This window comes from Sciurus vulgaris (genome assembly GCF_902686455.1).
Source record: "Sciurus vulgaris genome assembly, chromosome: 3".
NCBI lineage: Eukaryota > Metazoa > Chordata > Mammalia > Rodentia > Sciuridae > Sciurus > Sciurus vulgaris.
This window is the reverse complement of record NC_136463.1, coordinates 131664054-131682793: the sequence shown is the minus strand read 5'-3', so window position 1 is coordinate 131682793 and position 18740 is coordinate 131664054. Positions and strand designations below refer to the sequence as shown.

The 18740-nt window shown below is 37.7% G+C and overlaps 1 protein-coding gene across 9 annotated transcripts in view; it reads right to left on the bottom strand.

Moving 5' to 3' along the window:
• OSBPL6 (oxysterol binding protein like 6) overlaps positions 1 to 18740 on the bottom strand; it is a 239523-nt gene that overhangs the window by 141715 nt on the left and 79068 nt on the right. For all 9 annotated transcript variants that reach the window (XM_079132196.1, XM_079132198.1, XM_079132197.1 and 6 more), the window contains exon 2: positions 10860 to 11055. The gene's annotated coding sequence lies outside the window, so the exon portion shown is untranslated. The remainder of the gene's footprint in view (positions 1 to 10859; positions 11056 to 18740) is intronic.

Sequence of the window (18740 nt, the reverse complement as noted above, 5' to 3'; positions counted from 1 at the left end):
AGTTATGATTAAGTACATATGTGGGCAGCCTGGTGAATGGAAAGGAACCTTTCCCCTTCGTGTTTTTCCTTTCTTTCGTGCTGCTTCTCCTCCCCCTTTTAATCCTTTCTCTTCTAAGTTTAATCCAGCTGATGAGTCGTCCTTACAGGTCTCCTACTGCAGAAGCTCCTGTTCATTCCTCTCCTTTGCCTCATTCTGTTTCTCCTTCCGCTCCGCCATTCAGCCCACCACGTCCCCCCACCACGTGGTCTCGTACACACATTCTAGCTTCTTTACAGGAGGTGGCTGGCGCGGAGGGAGTAAAACCTGAACACATTCTCTTCGTTGATTCCTTATTTTCAAATCTTTTCTTTCTCTCTTAGTTCTTCCGGTAGGATCAAGAAATTAAAAGGACCTAAGCATCAAGTTTCTGCTAGAACATATTGGCCCCTTTCAGATTCAGATCTCAGTCAAGGATTACATTAACATGTAAATGAAGAAAGGCGCAGTAGGAAACCAGTTTCAAACCCAAGGAAAAAAAAGTGTAAAAGTGTCCATTTTAAATTTCTCCTCGGCTACAACTCAGAATACTTTTCTCCCTTCAACTTTTCTCTCCTCATTTTCTCATGCTTTAATTAATAACCATTATCATTTTTCTTCCAGGACTTTATTTTTCTTAAATGCTGTATTTTTGAGCTCACAATCTTAATCCTACAAACCTAGGTTAATAATTTTTGATCAGTTCTTTTATCCAACTCTAGAGTTATTTTTGAACATCCATTACATTGCAATGGAAATAAATATTACAAGGCCTTTGCTTCTGTGTTAAATATAAGCATGCATAAAAATTAAAATTTTAAAAATGGATCCAAATATTTTTAAGTCACGTGATTTAACAAGGTTCAATTTAAATTGGGTAAACTAATAAAAGTAAAATGTCCTTAAAATTAACTCACAAGTCAAACTAATAAAATATTAATGTTTATAAAATGTCTAACATCAATTTTTCTAGGACTTTTCTTCAACAGGAAAGAGATGGCAAATTCTATTGGCACACTTGTCTGATGTCTTGGTTTTTTCTACAATAAGCAACATGTATGGGATTACTCAAATGTGTTTGTTAGAGACATCTGATTAATTTATAAAGCTATTTCATGGAGTAACATACTTAAAAACATTATTCTTTGTATGTTAAATGTGTTCATATTTTCCAGGTATGCAAGCCTTTAAAGCAGAAAATTTATCAAGCTGCTGTTCTCCAAATTAAACTTGTCTGTAATGGTAAACCTATCATTTAATGTTCTATTACCTGTCATCAATAGGGTGTATATAACCTAACATTGCACACATATAAAGATTGTAAAGATTGCTAACATAACTCTTTAGATCCACATTTCCATCAGAGAACAGAGCTCCATCTGATCTCAGCTTAATCTTCAAAATCTGTGTTTATATACTCCTTTGCCCCTCACTGAAAAGCCCCACGTTACCTGAGATAAGGCTCTGCCTCACCACCCAGCTACACATTACAATGGCTCCAAAGTAAGCCTGACTTTAACTCATTTAAAGTTGTGTTCAAAAGTTTAATGTTTGTTGTAAAGATTACTGTAATCTCAAATGGGAACTCAGCCAAAAATTCAAAATAGCTATTGCACAAACTGAATGTTTTACTGTTGATGACTCCATTTTGTATTTTCCTTATAAACTCTAATTGTTGCCTGATCAATATTTTGCAGAAGTACTGCTTCAAGTTTTTCAAGTTTTGAGGAAACATCAAAAATTAACTTGGAATAGTAAGCCATCACCTATAGAATGGATAATGTAAACCCCAATTAGATAAAAGGGGGTAAATAACTGTAAAGTTATAGACATTAAAGCCAAAGCCCAGTACTCTTACTTTATGACTGGTGAGACTGACTTGCTTGATGGTTAAGATCAAACTTAGAAATACAGATTTTAAATAGAGAGGTCAAGAAAAGTCCATATTTAGGTCTTGCCCTCAAAGTCAGCCTGAACCCAGGGAACAAGAGGACTTCTCCAAGGAGCTTTGCAACTTTGCGTCACACAACCTCCTGACCAAGGAGATTGATAAGGCCGCTAGAGGAAAAGCCACTCAGTGCACCTGCTGCAGAGGAGGGTCATGGAAAAAGGGAGACATCCCTGATACTTTCAAAGAAAGCCACATCATGGAGAAGACCCTGCCTAACCAAATGGCACTAATGGAGCTAAGAAGCTGCTCTTAAGTTCTCTATGAGTGACCCCTGTGGAAACTCAGCTGACTCTTTAACAGACAGGAACAGGTCACTTTGACCAGCTTGATCTTAAACACCTAGCAAATCAGTTAAAACCAAAGTATAGCCATTCTTGGGCATTTAAAAATAATAGTAACTATCAAGAGAAACTGCCAGAGTCAGAAGTTTTTAGTCAGTTTAAGGCCTACAGACACAGGTAGGCTTAATCTATGTTTGCTAGTAACAGAACTATAGAGAGAGATCTCTACTAAATGTTGTGTTCACATTCCTGACAACCTAGACAATGTTAAAGCTCCCAAATAAAGGCCTGTCCTCTCCAGTCTTTGCTAGGCTTTGTTATGGGAACAACTTCTCAGTTCTTCCACCCCCTGGTGAGGAATTATTGATTTCTGTCATCTTTGTAATATGCATTAGCATGTTCCAGATCCTGCAACATTTATATTGTATCAATCTCATTTCAGTACTCATGTCTTTTTGTTCTTCTCCCATAGAAGCACCCATCCCCAGATGCCTTTACAGCCTGCCCTCCCTGCAACTGGACTTCTACCATGAACACCTCAATTGACCCAATTTCTAAAAAGGAACCTCCAAACTGCTTGCCCCACGCTGTCCACTACCAGCTCGAAGAAGTCAGATCGGTCATCGGCCCTTTTCCCTATAGCAGTGAAGGAGTTCCTAGTATTAGAGGGGTAAATGAAGTCAGAATTGGGGACAGGCAGTTAATGCAGAAATAGAGGATCAATTAAATCGAGAAAATGAAGTCCAAGAAAATCATCTGCCTTTGGAAACCTGGGAGGAGAATGAACTTTTTACATCTCACCTGCAAAACCAACCCCAGTCACCTAGGCAGGAAGGAGAGAAGGCTTCAAAAAGAACTGGAGAGCAAGATTTTTTTTTATTTTTTATATAAAATGAAATGATGGAATGTAAGATATAAAGCCACCTTTCTCTCCCGTGACAAGAATTTCCCACCTCCCAACGACCTGTCAATCTGCGTTCTCCCCACCTCTCACGTTACAGGAATTTCCGGCTTACGTTGCTGTAATCTTCCTGCCTCCAGCATTACGTCCTAATATGTCATTGGTCCATCAGTCAGTCTGTAAGAATTCTCCGCGATTGGTTCCTCTCAGTCCACGAAATTCCTATGTCTGAGAGAAACTGTGAGCCATCTTTCTCCTTTTCTTTTTCCCCTTCCCCCGTGCAGACGTGAATTCGTCTGCGCAAAATAAAGGGTTCCTTGTGTGAAAAAAAAAAACAAAAAAAACCATTCAGGGTTATTATTAAGATAAAATTTGTATTCCTGATCATTCTGGCTTATTTTTGGTTTTTAACATGACTTGTCTACTCCTTTATTTGGCTATTCCTTTAGGGTAGTTCTTCCCTTTGCTGATTTACAACATTGTTTTTCATTTCTTCCTCATGAAATATTTTGCTGAGAATGTTCTGTAGTGCTGGATTTCTATTTGTAAATTCTTTTAGCTTTTGTTTATCATGGAAGGATTTTATTTTGCCATCAAATCTGAAGTTTTGCTGGGTATAAGATTCTTGGTTGGCATCCATTTTCTTTCAGAGCTTGAAAAATGCTGTTCCATGCCCTTCTAGCATTTAGGGTCTGGTTGAAAAATCTGCTGATATCCATATTGGTTTCCCCCTGAATGTAATTTGATTTTTTTTCTCTCCCATCCTTTAAAATTCTATGTTTATTTTATATGTTAGGTATTTTCATTATAATGTGCCTTAGTGTGGGTCTGTTGTAATTTTGTACATTTGGTGTTCTATAAGCCTCTTGTATTTGATTTTCCATTTCATTCTTCAGATGTGGGAAATTTTCTGATATTATTTCATTGAATAGATTGTTTGTTCCTTTGGTTTGCTTCTCTGTGCCTTCCTCAATTCCAATAATTCTTAAATTTGGTCTTTTCATGATATCCCATAATTCTTGGAGATTCCATTCGTGATTTCTTACCATCTTCTCTGTTTGGTCAACTTTGTTCTCAAGATTAAATATTTTGTCTTCAATATCTGAGATTCTGTCTTCCAGGTGTTCTATCCTATTGGTTATGCCTTCTATAGAGTTTTTAATTTGGTTTATTGTTTCCTTCATTTCAAGAATTTGTCTTTTTTTTTTTTTTTTTCAGAATATCTCTTTATTGAAATGATCCTTTGCTTCTTACATTTGCTCTTTTAACTGTTGATTGGTGCAATCATTCAAAGCCTGTATTTGCTCTCTTATCTCATCATTTGCTTCTCTGATTATTTTAATTATGTACATTATGATCTCCCTTTCAGACATTTCTTCTGCCATGCTGTCATTGGATTTTATTGATGTAGCATCTAGGTTTGTTTGGGATACTTTCTTCCCTTGTTTTCTCATATTGCTCATGTATTTTCCCCTCTAGGAGTGCAAATCTGAGGTAATGCAGTTTCCCCACTACAGACTTATAGTGTCTCTGCAGGTTTCCAATAACTCACCTCCTAGTCTTCAGTAGCCTGATGTCTCGGAGGAACTTGATAATGCAGTGACCCAAAAAGGATGCTGCCCCTCTAGGGATGGTGGCCTCCAGCTGGGATGTAATCCCTGCTACTGGGCAGAGATGTCCCCATGTGTTGACAAATGGTCAACCGCAGCACCACTTAGACTGCAGGCTGGGGCCCAGCTGGGCTGGGCCTGGCTCTCTGTGCCTGCCTCCCCAGCATGGAAGTCATACCTGGCTACAATGTTATTTTGAAGCAAGATTTTCAGTGTAAGAGAATAGAGACACAAATATAAAATCAAATATTAAAACTCCATAAAGTTAACAGGAAAATTCATATGAAGTCATGAATTTTTTCTCTTTAAATATACACATCTCAGACTGGGGATATAGCTCAGTTGGTAGAGTGCTTGCCTCTACAAAGTACCAAGCCCTGGGTTCAATCCCCAGCACAGCAAAATAAATAAACGAGTGAATGAATGAATAAATAAATAAATAAATGTATTTCTTATTCTACTCCCTGGAAACACTGACAACCCATGGGAATAAGCACCCCTAATGCCCAGCTGTGGTTTCTAAATTTTATTTCCTACTAAAAGGACTTCTTGGAACAGTGAGTATGAAATGCTAAGAGCAGCTTAAAGCATCCTACTATATGAAAAAGCAGGGTCCCAAAGAAACTTAACAGAACAATGATACTGTGGAACCCTCTGTTTTGTGTTCTGGTACAGGATATACTAGTGAGCTTAGTATGTCAAAGTTCACTGTGATTCACATGATAGTTCCCTTTTCTATATGTATACACAGAAGTCAACTGAAGGGATTTCCAGAGAACAAAGATTTTATCTGCACATCAAAAAACAAAAACCAAAAGAAACTCCAAACACTGCAATTAATTAAATTTAGAAAATATTAAAAATCCATAAATCTACAATGACTCATGAGAAACGAGAACTCACTTCTTTAAAAAAAAAAAAAAAAAAAACAAAGAAACATCATTTATTCCCTTTTGAAGAAACTGATCTACCAATTCTCAAATTGTCAATTATAAGGGAAATATTAAGCCCTTACTCTGCCTTTCCTGTTTGTACTATATTTCAGGGTAACCAAATACTAACTGGTGAGGGAGCTCTTTATAAAAAAATCCCAGCTAATAAACATAGAAGAAATGCTAAAATGGGGGGTGGGAGGAAATCACCACTTTTATAATTCCAAATGAAATAATATTTTCAGGTAACACTTATTAATTATCAATATACAAAATCATTAGGTGAAAAAAAACCTGATCGGATAACTTCACACGAGAGGGATCAGGATGTTACTCCCTGAAGTTGCTGTTTAACTACAGCATCACAAACAGCAGGGCAGGGAGACCATATGTACCTCCTGAGGAGACACCACATGCAGTACACAGCACAAAGGAAGCAGAACTTTTGCCAAAAAAGTTAAAGCTGAATCCAATCAAGTCTCAAGATCTAACTTCCAAGTCCTACTAAATCTGGATGACAGAGAAAAAAGGTAACAACCATCAGCCAAATCTAGCATGGGGAATATTCTACCTAGAAACATTCTATCGCCCAAGCAGTTTAGTTTCTTCAGCGAATGGAAGGCGGAATATTCTAGATAAGAGACTTACAGACTCAATAAGCAAATTAAATGCATGTCTTTTTTTTAGATCTTACATAAACCAACTGTAGAAAGGCAACCTTGAGAAAAATCCAGGATCATGGAATGAGTAGTAGATGATATTTAAAGGACTGTCATTCATATTTTTAGCATAACATGACATAATTTTGTAAGAGAATGTATATACTAAAGAGAAGTGTACTGAAGAATGCAGGGGTAGGCACATCATGATGTCCCCTTTCAGTAACCAAAATAAAAAGGGAAGGGGATGGATTAATCTTTCTGTGTGGGAGGCACTGGTTATTGAGCCCGGGGCCACTTTACGACTGAGCTACATCCCCAGCCCTTTTAATTCTTTCTATTTTGAGACAGAGTCTCAGTAAGTTGTTCAGAGTCTTGCTAAGTTGCTGAGGCTAGCCTCGAACTTGTGATCTTCCTGCCGCAGACTCCCGAGTCACTGAGATTATAGGCATGTGCCACTGTACCTGGCTGGGGATATAGGAATCTTGTATAAGATCAAAATTTTTCAAGTTAAAGGTCTTTTCTTGAAAATAGAAATAAAGAAGGAAACCCCAAAACTTCTCCAAGAAACAAATCAAAACTTCCCTCTTTCTTACTATCTACACTATGAACCCTTGAGTTAACAGTGCACTCCTTTTTTGTTTTCCACTTAATCACTTTTACAGTTCCACTTTTACTGGATGTGTATTTAATGTACAATTTACTTTTCAAAGCTGGTCTAAATCTCTCAGATGTTTGGTTAACTTATTTTTCTAAAACTTCACCTACCAGATTGAGGATGCCAACAGAGCTGGCCTACAGCCTTCATGCTGCGTAAACACGCTTGCCTCCTCCCTTGATCCCACACTTTCAGCTGTGCTACAGGGAAATAACCGAGGTCTCCTCACTCCTCTTCCCTGTACAGAAGCGCTGGATACATGGCCTGCTGGATACATGGCCTGCTGCTTCCCTCTTCATCCCCTTAGCTCTTTAAAATGAGACACCTCTTGAGCAGAAGCATTCCCCTTCTACCAGAGGAAAAGCCAAAGATGGGAAGAAAGAGGGCAGTAAAATGCTGTTAGCACCTCCACTTCCACTACCTAAGGTCTCACTGAAACCAACCTTGAAAATCAGGATTGGGCCCTGTTCCCCAGTGTTGAAGACTGAAAGACTGCACCCAGAGAAATGTCTGAGGCAACAGCAAACAGTTTATTTAAAGGACAGAACAGAGTGAGAGAGTCCTCCTGAGAGGAGGGGGTCCAGAACTGGTACCCCAAGGAGTGGAGGGGTCCTGCTCCTTCTATAGATTTCAGATTTCCTGTCTTATCATGTCCCCGTGTCCCCTCCTCCTACCTTGCCTATGTGACCAAAAGGGAAGAATAGTGCCATCTAGGGGGTACCTTTCTCTATTTTCCATATCTGCCCAGGAAGACAGGAAGGAGTGCTCTTAAAAACTCCTTGTTGGGAGCAACAATTCCCTGGAGCCAGGTGATCTTGGCAGCTGGTGAGGAGGAGGGGGAAGTGTTCAGGAGGTATTAGCATTCCATTTCCTTTTGAACTAACCCCCATCTTCCCGCCCCATCATTCCTTATCCACACTGACTCCTCTTGCCCTGATCTCAAGACCCTTGAAACAGACAAAGGGAGCTTTCTTACCTGGATTTGGTGTGTTTCCCCTTCTCCATTTTTTGCCTAGCCCTGTTATGTTTGCTGACTGTTAGGTGATTTACCAAGTTAACCTTTTTATAAAGTTACATTTAACCTGTTTTATACTGTAAGTAATGTCTCCTAAGCCCTCCCTATATATTTCCCCTTTTTTCAATCCTGGTTATCATTTGCTTAGGGAATTAAGTGAAATGGAATGTGGAGTTGTTAACAAGAACTCTAGAATGGGAGATGAAAGGATTTTCTGAAAGCACTTGTTTTTCTTTTTTGGTGGTAGTGAGTATTAAAACCAGGTGTGCTCTACCACTTAGCTACATCTCCAGTACTTTTTTATGTTTTATTTTGAGGCAGGGTCTTGTTAAGTTGCTGAGGCGGGCCTGAACTTCCGACACTTGCCTCAGCCTCTCCAGTCACTGGATTACAGGCATGTTCCACTGTTACCATCTAGAAGTGCTGGGTTTGTTATCTCTGTTCAGCAAAGAACTAAAGAACAGGACACAGAGATAGCAAGCAAGAAGTAGGTTTATTGCAAAAGTGACAGAGATACAGAGATAGACTTCTCTGAAGAGAAGGGGTCCTAGAACTGGGAATCTGGTGGGGGAGTTTTGGCCTGTTCTTTGGTCTCTGGAATTTCCTCCTTTTCTTATCTCCTCCCCTCTGTCCACACATCTGCTTTAGTTTTCTATTGGGTCCCAGGTTTAGGAGTATGAGTACGGAAGTGTCTGTCTGATTGGGTCCCCTGCTTGTGTCCATGAGCATTTTCATAAACCAGGAAGTTGACTTCATCAGAAGTCCTTATCCATGCTCCGTTGTTCTGGCCCTGCCCTGCATCTCCTTATTCACACCATCTTGCCCCTTCTACATCTATCTCCCTCACCATCATGCCCAGCTTGAAAGCATCTGAGTATACATGCATATAAACCCTAATTCCTGTGACAAAATAACAACAAACTTCATTAAGAAAATGAGATGTCAATCACCTGAGTTTATCTTCTAAAATAAAAAAAAAAGACTAATTTCTTTCTCACCTAGCCTAGTCACTATTAAACAAACGTGTGGAAGCAAATTTCCAAGTTCTTTATTTCCACAAACTAAACTTGATGGTCAAAAGGACTCATGCACACTTCATTTTTACGTGTGGTCTGACCTAAGATTCTATGAGATAGAGTAAAGTAATGCAGGCAGCAGCACACTAAGCAGCTCCCCCAAAGAAAATTCCAAGCCAGATAGCCTTCTTTGTTTGCTTCACCCTGAGACTTAAAATCTGTTTAAGAAACAGGCAACTACTGGTGGGAATCTTCTGTAAACCTTACATTTTATTAAAATAATTTTGTTAAAAAAGGAACCACTCTTTTGGGAGTATATCAATTTCCTTTATTTGAGTTTGGCTAATGCAGACAGAAAAGTGCTATGTCCACAAAGACTCTATGATCTGAAGTGCTTCCAGGTTAAAGTACTTCATAACCATATTAAAGTTTGGTTAATGCAAAATTAACAGGAACATGACTGAATGAATTTCCCTTCACAACAAGATATAATAAAAGAAGTCTTGTGATTAACTACAACTCACTGGGCTTGAAGGCCTGTCTGATTCTGGTGGCAATATTTCTCAATGCCAAAGTTCTGCCCATGTAAAAGGTATAGCAGATTTCTTACTGAATCACTCTGGTGTCCAAAGTGAGGGGCTAGAATATGAACTCTAAATCCTACAGGTGTCATTCAAAAAAGAAGTTAATTTAATGAATCAGGTCTCCTCCCTGGGACCAAAACAATCAGATCAGGCAACAGAGCCCATAGGTCATGAAATTTCAGACTCAGATGACAACCTCAACATCTGGGAAAAAATTTTGGACTACATCATTATGCCAATCAGAACTCCTAACTAAGACCAATTACCATCTTACTTTGGAAATGTCTTCCTTTTTTCCTAAGCAAGCCTACAATTATCAGTTTACCCCAAAAAGCTACTATTTTCAAAGCTTACACATTACATATAAAATAATAAATGCTAAAATAGTGGCAGAGTATGAAGATACCAAAGTACTAGGTTAAGGTACATGGAAGTGACTTCATATAATGGAAGAAAAAGAACTGGCAGGGTTCTTAAACTCAAAAGCCTATGTGTAGGTGCCAGACAGGCACCATAAATCTGTAAGATTAGCTTACAGATTTAGTAGTTAAATATTTAAGGAATGCTAAAGACTAAACTGCAAACCAACTTCCTAATTCTATAATCTTCCATCCTGGGGATCACTGACTGAAACAAAGTTCTGGGTAAGTGGAAGGGCTGATTCTATATTATGAGGACCAAAAATCACTGGGCCTAAGATGTCAAATGGCACATATGAAATGGCTCAGAAAATATTAAGTGCAAATATGAAAAATGACAAGAAGACCACAGTAAGTACTTCAATTACTTTACCAGTCATTTTAGTCATATGGGTAGAGAAAACAATTGATTATCTGTTTACTCTAAAAAATTATAAAAATTGGATGCATTTAAAAATGTAAATATGTATGCATATGTGGATTTGTTTGGAGTTTAAGTCTCCAAACTCCCATTATTCAAGAAGGGAAAGGTAGGGTCTTATTTCTTCATGATGCTAGACTGCAGATAGGAAACACAAAAATGTTAACAAATATTTTTGCATGTTTTTTTACTTTCTATCCTTAACAGAAAACTTTTTACTGAGGTGACTAAACATAACCAGAATTATAACACATTTCAGGATCTAACACACAAATAGAAGATGTAAAGGCAGTGCTTCCTGTGACTGGTGATGTCTCACTCATCTTTTACTATTATTAATCACTGCCTAATCTCACCCTCCTTTTGAAAGGAGTTTGAAGTTCTGCCAACTCACCTTGTACCTTGGAGTCGGTCTTCTAGGTAGGTTGGCTGTAGTTGGTTTCACGGTCAATGCTGCTTTGCAGTGCTTTATCCTCAGATGCTTGTGGCTTTTCGTCTCGGACACAGTCTGTTGGTCTTGATATCTGGGTAAATTACAGGGTGGAGCCTTAATTTCCTTCTTTTGCTGTTTTCCCAGCAAGGGGCAGAACCTGAAAAAGAGAGATTACAGTCATACAGTATATCTCTGCAGAACTCTCACAAGCCTTTCAGAAAGACTGCCTATAACCAATCAGAAAATTCCTCTCAATATAGCTTTCAGAGAGAAAGTGCATACTGGAAAGTGTCTCCACTTTTTATTTCCTTGGCTCAGTCTTAACATAATCTCACAGACCTACATCAGTAACATTCACAGTAACAATGTACCCAGAGTTTGGAGTAAGAAAACTTCCAATATGAGACAAAAAAATATTTTCTTTTTAAAAAAATTTTTGGTGGTAGATGGACAAAATACCTTCATTTTATTTATTTTTATGTGGTGCTGAGGATTGAACCCAGTGCCTCACACATGCAAGGCAAGCGCTCTACCATTGAGCCACAACCACAGCCTCGTGAAACAACCAATATTTTCTAAGAGAGGACAAAGTATATTTTCTGGAACCAAATTTTGTAATTTTGTCCTTCAATCAAATGTAAATATCAGACAGGGTTTTTTCTGAAAGTAAATATGAAGTGCTCTCATCACATGTATATAAATGTGCAGAAACTACTGCTCTGATCAAGACCCATTAATAGTTGCCAACTTAACTTTTAAGAGCAAAATTGTTGCACCAATTTGCATTCCCACCAGCAATGTACAAGTGTACTTTTCCCCCACATCCTTGCCAACGTTTATTGTAGCTTGTATTCTTGATAATTGCCATTCTGATTGGAGTGAAATGAAATCTTAGAGTAGTTTTGATTTGCATTTCTCTAATTGCTAGAGATGTTGAACATTTTTTCATATATTTGTTGATTGATTATATAGCTTCTTCTGTGACGTTCCTGTTCAGTTCCTTAGTCTATTTATTGATTTTTTTTTTTTTTTTGGTGTTAAGTTTTTGAGTTCTTTAAATATCCTAGAGAGTAATGCTTTATCTGAGGTGCATGTAGTAACAATTTTCTCCCAATTTGTAGGCTCTCTCTTCACATTATTATTTTTTAAAAATATTTTTTAGTTGTCAGTAATCTTTTATTTTAATATTTATTTATATGTGGTGCTGAGGATCGAACCCAGGGCCTTGCACATGCCAGGCAAGTGCTCTACCACTGTGAGCCACAATTCCAGTCCCTCTTTTCACAATATTGATGTAGGGTTTTTTTGTTTGTTTGTTTTTTCTGAGAAGAACATTATGGAAAGCAGTATGGAGATTTCTCAGAAAATCTGGAATGGAAACACCATTTGACTCACCTATCCAACTCCTTGGTTTATACTCAAAGGATTTAAAATAAGCATACTATAGTGATGTAGCCACATCAATGTTTACAGCAGCAGTTCAACTCAAAATAATAGCTAAACTTTGCAGCCAACCTAGGTGTCCTATAACAGATGAATGGATAAAGAAAATGTGATATGTATATATAATGGAATATTACTCAGTTTTAAAGAATGAAATTATGGCATTTTCTGGTAAACGGATGGAGTTGGAGAACATCATGCTAAGTGAAATAAGTCAAAACACTAAAGGCTGAATGTTTTCTCTAATATGTGGATGCTAATTCACAATGAGGGGTGGAGCACTAAGGAAGAATAGAGTTACTTTAGATTATGTAGAGGGGAGTGAAGGGAAGGGAAAGGGTATGGGGATAAAAGGGTAGTAGAGTGAAACAGACATTATTACCTCATGTACACATATGACTGCATGACTGATGTGATCCTACAATATGTACAGTCAGAAAAATGAGAAATTATACTCCATTTATGTATGATTTATCAAAATGCATAAATGCATTCTGTCATGCATAATTAATTAGAACATATTGAAAAATTAAATTAAAAAAAGAGCAAAATTATTGCCAAACTTCTACAGCAATCACCTAGCAGAGACAGCTAACTATACTATCAAAAGAATACAGTTGTCAACTTGACGTAATTTCTCAGAAAACAAAGAAACGCTATGTTATGGGAAAATAAATATGTTCACTCTAGGGAAAAATAAAGATGAACCTGACAAGTAGTCCACAGTAGAAGCTATACTAGTTACTCTTTGATTCTGTGATATGATACCTGTTTTCTCCTTCAAGCCACAAAACTCTCTGAAATGTTCATTTATTCATAAGATAGCTTTAAAAGTTATTCCCCAAGTTTGGTTTTTTTCTAAGCCTATTCTTTTACTCTATTTTACTTTTTCTTTCTTTTTACTTATGAAGAAAGAATAAAAATGCACACGGAAATGCTACCCGTCTCCCCACTTCTGAACCATTATGATTTACTCAAACAGCAAAAGATGTCCAGCCAGCATCCTATGCTGAGTGCTTCAAGTACCATCTTCCTGCAAAAATGTATTCCTTCTAAATCCTTCTCCATCTTTTAAATGTTTTTTTTTAAATTCTAATATGTTATAATACATTTCCACATATCTTATAGGTCCAAATAAAATTTGCTGATTATGATGATGACATAGAATGAGTAATTAGGGCCCATCAAGGTTATTTTTGTATGCTTGGAATTATATCTTTTTATTTTCTGCACACATGACTCAATCTATGCTCATTAATCTCAAGCATTTATAGACAGATGGAACACAAATGGTCAGCTATAGAAATTGCCCTAACCACTTTTTCCTTGTTCTTTCCTATGATGGACTTTGCCAAGCTCTGGAAAAGATGAGGACACTGAAAAAGGAAGAGAAGTATGGTTACAGTCCCTGTGCTTTGCTGCAGCTCCTTTTGCCCACTCCTGCCCCCAGTCTTCTCCCCCTGTCCATTCACTACAGTTTCTTCACCATCTGAAAAATGGCAAGTGGAAAGGCAAAGCGGGAAGGAGACTAGAGACTAGAGGATCATGGGGTAAGCTTAAGGATCCCTCTCCTTCCCTTCATCTCCCCAGAGGGGAGGGAAAAGGCACACCTCACATACACGGTGTCTTCAGACCCCAGTTCAGGGGGCACTTTCCCACTTCCTTCTTTTCTTCCCCCATGGTCTTTTCAATACCTCCTTCAGAATCCAGCTCAAAACCACAGTTCCTGACTCCTTCCCAACTAGGAAAGCACCTGCTTACTGTACCTTGAACTTTTGGTGAGCTCTACTCATGTGCTTATGCCTCGTATCTCCCCTACAGGATGTGTACACACTGCAAAACAGGGACCAGAACTTAGATCCCTGCACACACGGTATGTGCAAGAGCTAAAATATGAAAATTTAATTTATATGTGCTCTGTAAGAAATTAATCTGTTATCATCTGTTTTGTTGTTAAGAGCACAAAAGTGAATACTGTCACACTGTGTATGCTGTGTCAAGGAGTTTGGGCTTGTTCTGAAGCGATTAATATTCATGTGGACGTACTGTACACACAAGACAACCACCAACATGAAGTGCAGAGCCCTCTATAACCGCCTAGGGGACCGAGTACTCTGGGTTAAAAATTACTACCACACTATTATTAGTGGTTCAGCTGTAACCAATACCTCTGACAGTCATTTAAGTCAGAAATAGGAATATGTCTTAATTCAGCTTCAAAAAATTGATTAGACAGGTTTATATAGTCATAATTTACATTCCAAATTTCCAGGTGACTAATGTATTAATTTTTATTAAAACCAGGGAGTTCACCAAGTGGCAATTCAATCTTATGTAAATTAAGAAACAACACGTGATCTTCTTTTACTCTGCACACAAACTGCATTCAGGGCAGAAGTCCAAAGGTGATAAGCTTATAAAATTGGAGCCTGATTGCTCCTCGTGACAACACACGTGAAAGATTAATTCTTAAAGCCCTAGTTAAGAAAGGCACTTAGAGAAAGGAAGAGGTTTCTTTTAAAAAATATAACCAACATCGATTCTTTCCTTCTCTCTGTTTTTTAATAGCATTATCAACACACACTGGTAAAAAGAATCATATTCTAATTTAAGGATACCCTCTACAGAGCAAAAAGGCTTCCAAATACTCCTCCTTAGACATAAATAAATCAAAAGTTGTAAAGGTTGGAAAGGTTGATTCGAACAAAGCCTCCTACACCAACCAATCCTCCCGTAGGAGTCTCTGGAAACTCTCATTCAGCAGAGTTTGGTTATCTGGCAATGGTTCCTTCTGAATGGCTCAGTCAGGAAGCAAATGATCCATTATCTTTGCAACAGAATGCTTCCTCTAAGCCCTGTGACTAATCCTCCCACAACCTGAATTTTGCTCAGTATACACCATGTTCTTGTCTACTGCATTCTCCACACACACTCCTCTCACTTCTTACTCAATTTCTTAGAGGCCATGATGTGTTCTATCAAAGACTAGACTGTGCTGAGGAGCTACTAAGTAAATGACTGCAATGCAAAACAGGATAAAGCAAGCTCCATCACTCTGTAAAATAATAAAGTGTCTTAAAATAGTAAAGACAGCCAGAATAGCCAGAGAGTATTTATACAAAGTCAGGAATTTATATAGCAAAGTCCATTTCACAACAAAAATAAGAGGTGAGGTGCTTCTGACTCTTTCCTAAAAATATGTGGCCCATGGCTTTATTTCAATGCTCACATCATTTTCATAGAGAAACTGATCTGGTTAATTTAGGGTTAGATGTCCTACATTGCTTTTCCAGAAAACTGAAGCCCAAGATACAGTACAGGACCTTTCTTGGCTGTCTTATTGACCTTGTCTATTGTCACCACCTTTAAATTGTTGAAAAGATCATTGTATTGCTATTCTTCACCAGCAGCAGTGTTATGACAAGAAGCATGTTTTTTCTCTTCATACCTGTGATAGGTTTTCTCACACTAAGAGTTTCCACACTGTATCTAAGTCCCTAGAAAATATATTTTAGTGTTGTCACCCAATACATTTTATGAAAACAAGTTGCGCTAGGATAACCTTTTGAAGATGAAAAATACAAACCTCGGTCATATTACCTAAAAACTGCTGTGAATTTTTTGAAATTTATCTGATCTCATTAGTGCTACTGTATTTCACAGAAGTTAAAATTCAAGAGCTGAAATAACATATCCGCCATATGTACACATCTGAGTTTTCATATCTGTCATTAAATACTGATCATTGACCACTCATTAGTAAGTCAATTGTATAGTTATCATATCATCAAAACCAGAGACTAAAGAGGATCTATAAACATAATAATCAACAAAAGCAAAGTCCCCTCCCTTAGCCCATTGAGAGTTCAGTCAGAAATAAAAGGAAGAGACACGTGAATAATCTTTTTAAGTTATTTTAAGTCATAAAAGCAGAAAGTATGTTACAGATATTCATGACATGGAAATAAGAATTCTAGCTTGGAATATGTGGGCTGGAAGGGAAGTAGGTTAGAGGAACTTGCTCAAAAGAGGAAGCATTGGAAAGATGAGTAAAGTCAGGCAGAAATGGTCAACCAGGGATGAATAAAGAACATTTGCTGGAAGTGGTGATGCATGCCTGTAATCCCAGCAGCTCGGGGGTCTGAGACAGGATTGTGAGCTCAAAGCCAGCCTCAGCAAAAGGAGGTGCTAAGCAACTCAGTGAGTGAGATTCTGTCTCTAAATAAACATAAGATATAGGGCTGGGGATGTGGCTCAGTGGTTGAGTACCCCCAAGTTCAATTCTGGGTACCTACCCACCCCCCCAAAAAACAGAGCATTTCAAACAGTGAGAAAGGTGTAAGAAAATCAAGAAATGGGAAAGTGTAGTCTGTAGGCCCAGTACTTAGAGTTTAAGGGAGAGAAAGAAGAGCGGAGTGGGGGAGGGTGGAACACTGTGGAAGGTCTTAAATGTGAGCTGTAAGGAACAGGAGCGAAGTCCAAAATGGTGAGTCACATGGTCATGCTTCAGGGACACAGATCCAGTGACAGAACACCCTGGAGGAAGAGGCAAGAGAGAGCCTTGGGAGATCAATTAGCAGCCCAGAGCTACCTGGAAGAGTGGCCATTAGCAGAGGGAAAGCAAGAATTTGAGAGATGATTGAATCTATATGGGTTCATGGATATTTTGTCTTATCAAAACAGTCAATGGGAAATAGGATACACTCATTTTTTCTGAAACATGATCCAGGTAAATTAAGATATAGTGGTCCCTGGGTATCTGCTGGGAATTGGTTCCAGGATACCTACAGATACCTAAATCCGAAGATGCTCAAGTCTCCGATAAAATGGTGTAGTATTTGTATATAACCTATGCATATCTTCCTATATCTTTTAAATCATCTCTAGATGACTTATAATACCTAGTAAAATGCAAATGCCATATAAACAGTTGTTTTGCTATATTGTTTAGGGAACAAAGATGAGGAAAAAGGTCTGGATAAGTTCAGTACAAAGTTTTCTGAGCTTTGCTGGTTGAATCCACAGATGTAGAACCTGAGGATAGTCACCATGCTCATAAACTTGGTATCATTTACTCAACACAAAATATAAGTTTCTCAGTCTGTTACATTTCTACACTCTAGACAATTTTCCAGATTTTTTTGTTTGCATCTAACTTAGTTCAAATTGATGTGTATTTCTGTGATGATGGGAAAGGGTTTTATTTCTCCAAATCTCAAAGGCTAAGCATAAAGGAATAGGCACTATTAAACATTCAAAGACTGTTTTTTCACTAGAATTGAATCATTTTGTTAATCTTGACAGAAATTCACATGATTGATCACACAGGTAAAGATTCTGATGATAGATTACTTAAAGGAGTCCACAACTTCTGTTTTATATCCAAACATAAGTATTATAGAAACAGCTCACAGTTCTATTTTTCAGCTAAATGAAATTTATGAAATCCTAAGGATTTCATTAATTCTAAAGCACTGTAAACATGCTCAGGATATATCCTAATCTTCAAAAAGTAGTATACTCTGGAACATGTAAGTAAACTTTTTGTGTAAAGATTCAAATCAGCAAATATTTCAGGTTGTGTGGGCCACATAGTCTACTATTTGATGCAACTATTCAACTCCACTATTATAACAAAAAAATAGACAGAGATAATGTGCAAATGAAGAACCATGGCTGGATTACAGTAAAACTTTATTTACAAAATGTGGATGAACTGTAGTTTGCTGACCCCTGTCCACAAGAGAGCTCATCCAGGGCCACTTGGGGTGGTTTCAACATTCTTTGCTCCTCAATGTGCATAATCCCAGAAGTGTAAAAAAAAAAAAAAAAGTGTTATTCTGGAAACATGGGCTCCAAAGAAAATTTCCATTGCTAGTGTAGTGACAATGGGCAAATAAAAGAATGCTAAGGAAGCCTGGGTTCAGGACAAAAGAGAAAGTTTTGAGTTACTTGAAAACAGAATGCAAAATCTGGTGACATCTTGGATTACAGCAAAGATGATCTAACATATATTCTATATGGAAATATGAAAAATGTTAATCATGAAACCAATTCAGGAACACTCCAACTAATGCCAAACATACTCATTAACTGAGAGGAAACTTTAGGGAAAGCTTATCCTATTACAAAAATATATTGAAGAAATGCATGAATCTTAACAGGAATATTTGTGTAAGAGAAAGTCAGGGACTCTGGAAATTTATGAAAGTCTCAGATCATATTTCCTTCATGAACTCTAATGATTATACTATATTTACTTGACATACCAGGGGAAAAGCAAGGAATACAATCATTAAAGCTTACTAATCTGTATTTAGATTTATAAAAGTTAAAACAAAAACTCCCTTAACTCATTTAATCTGCTTAATGATACTATCACTAATTTATCACTGCAAG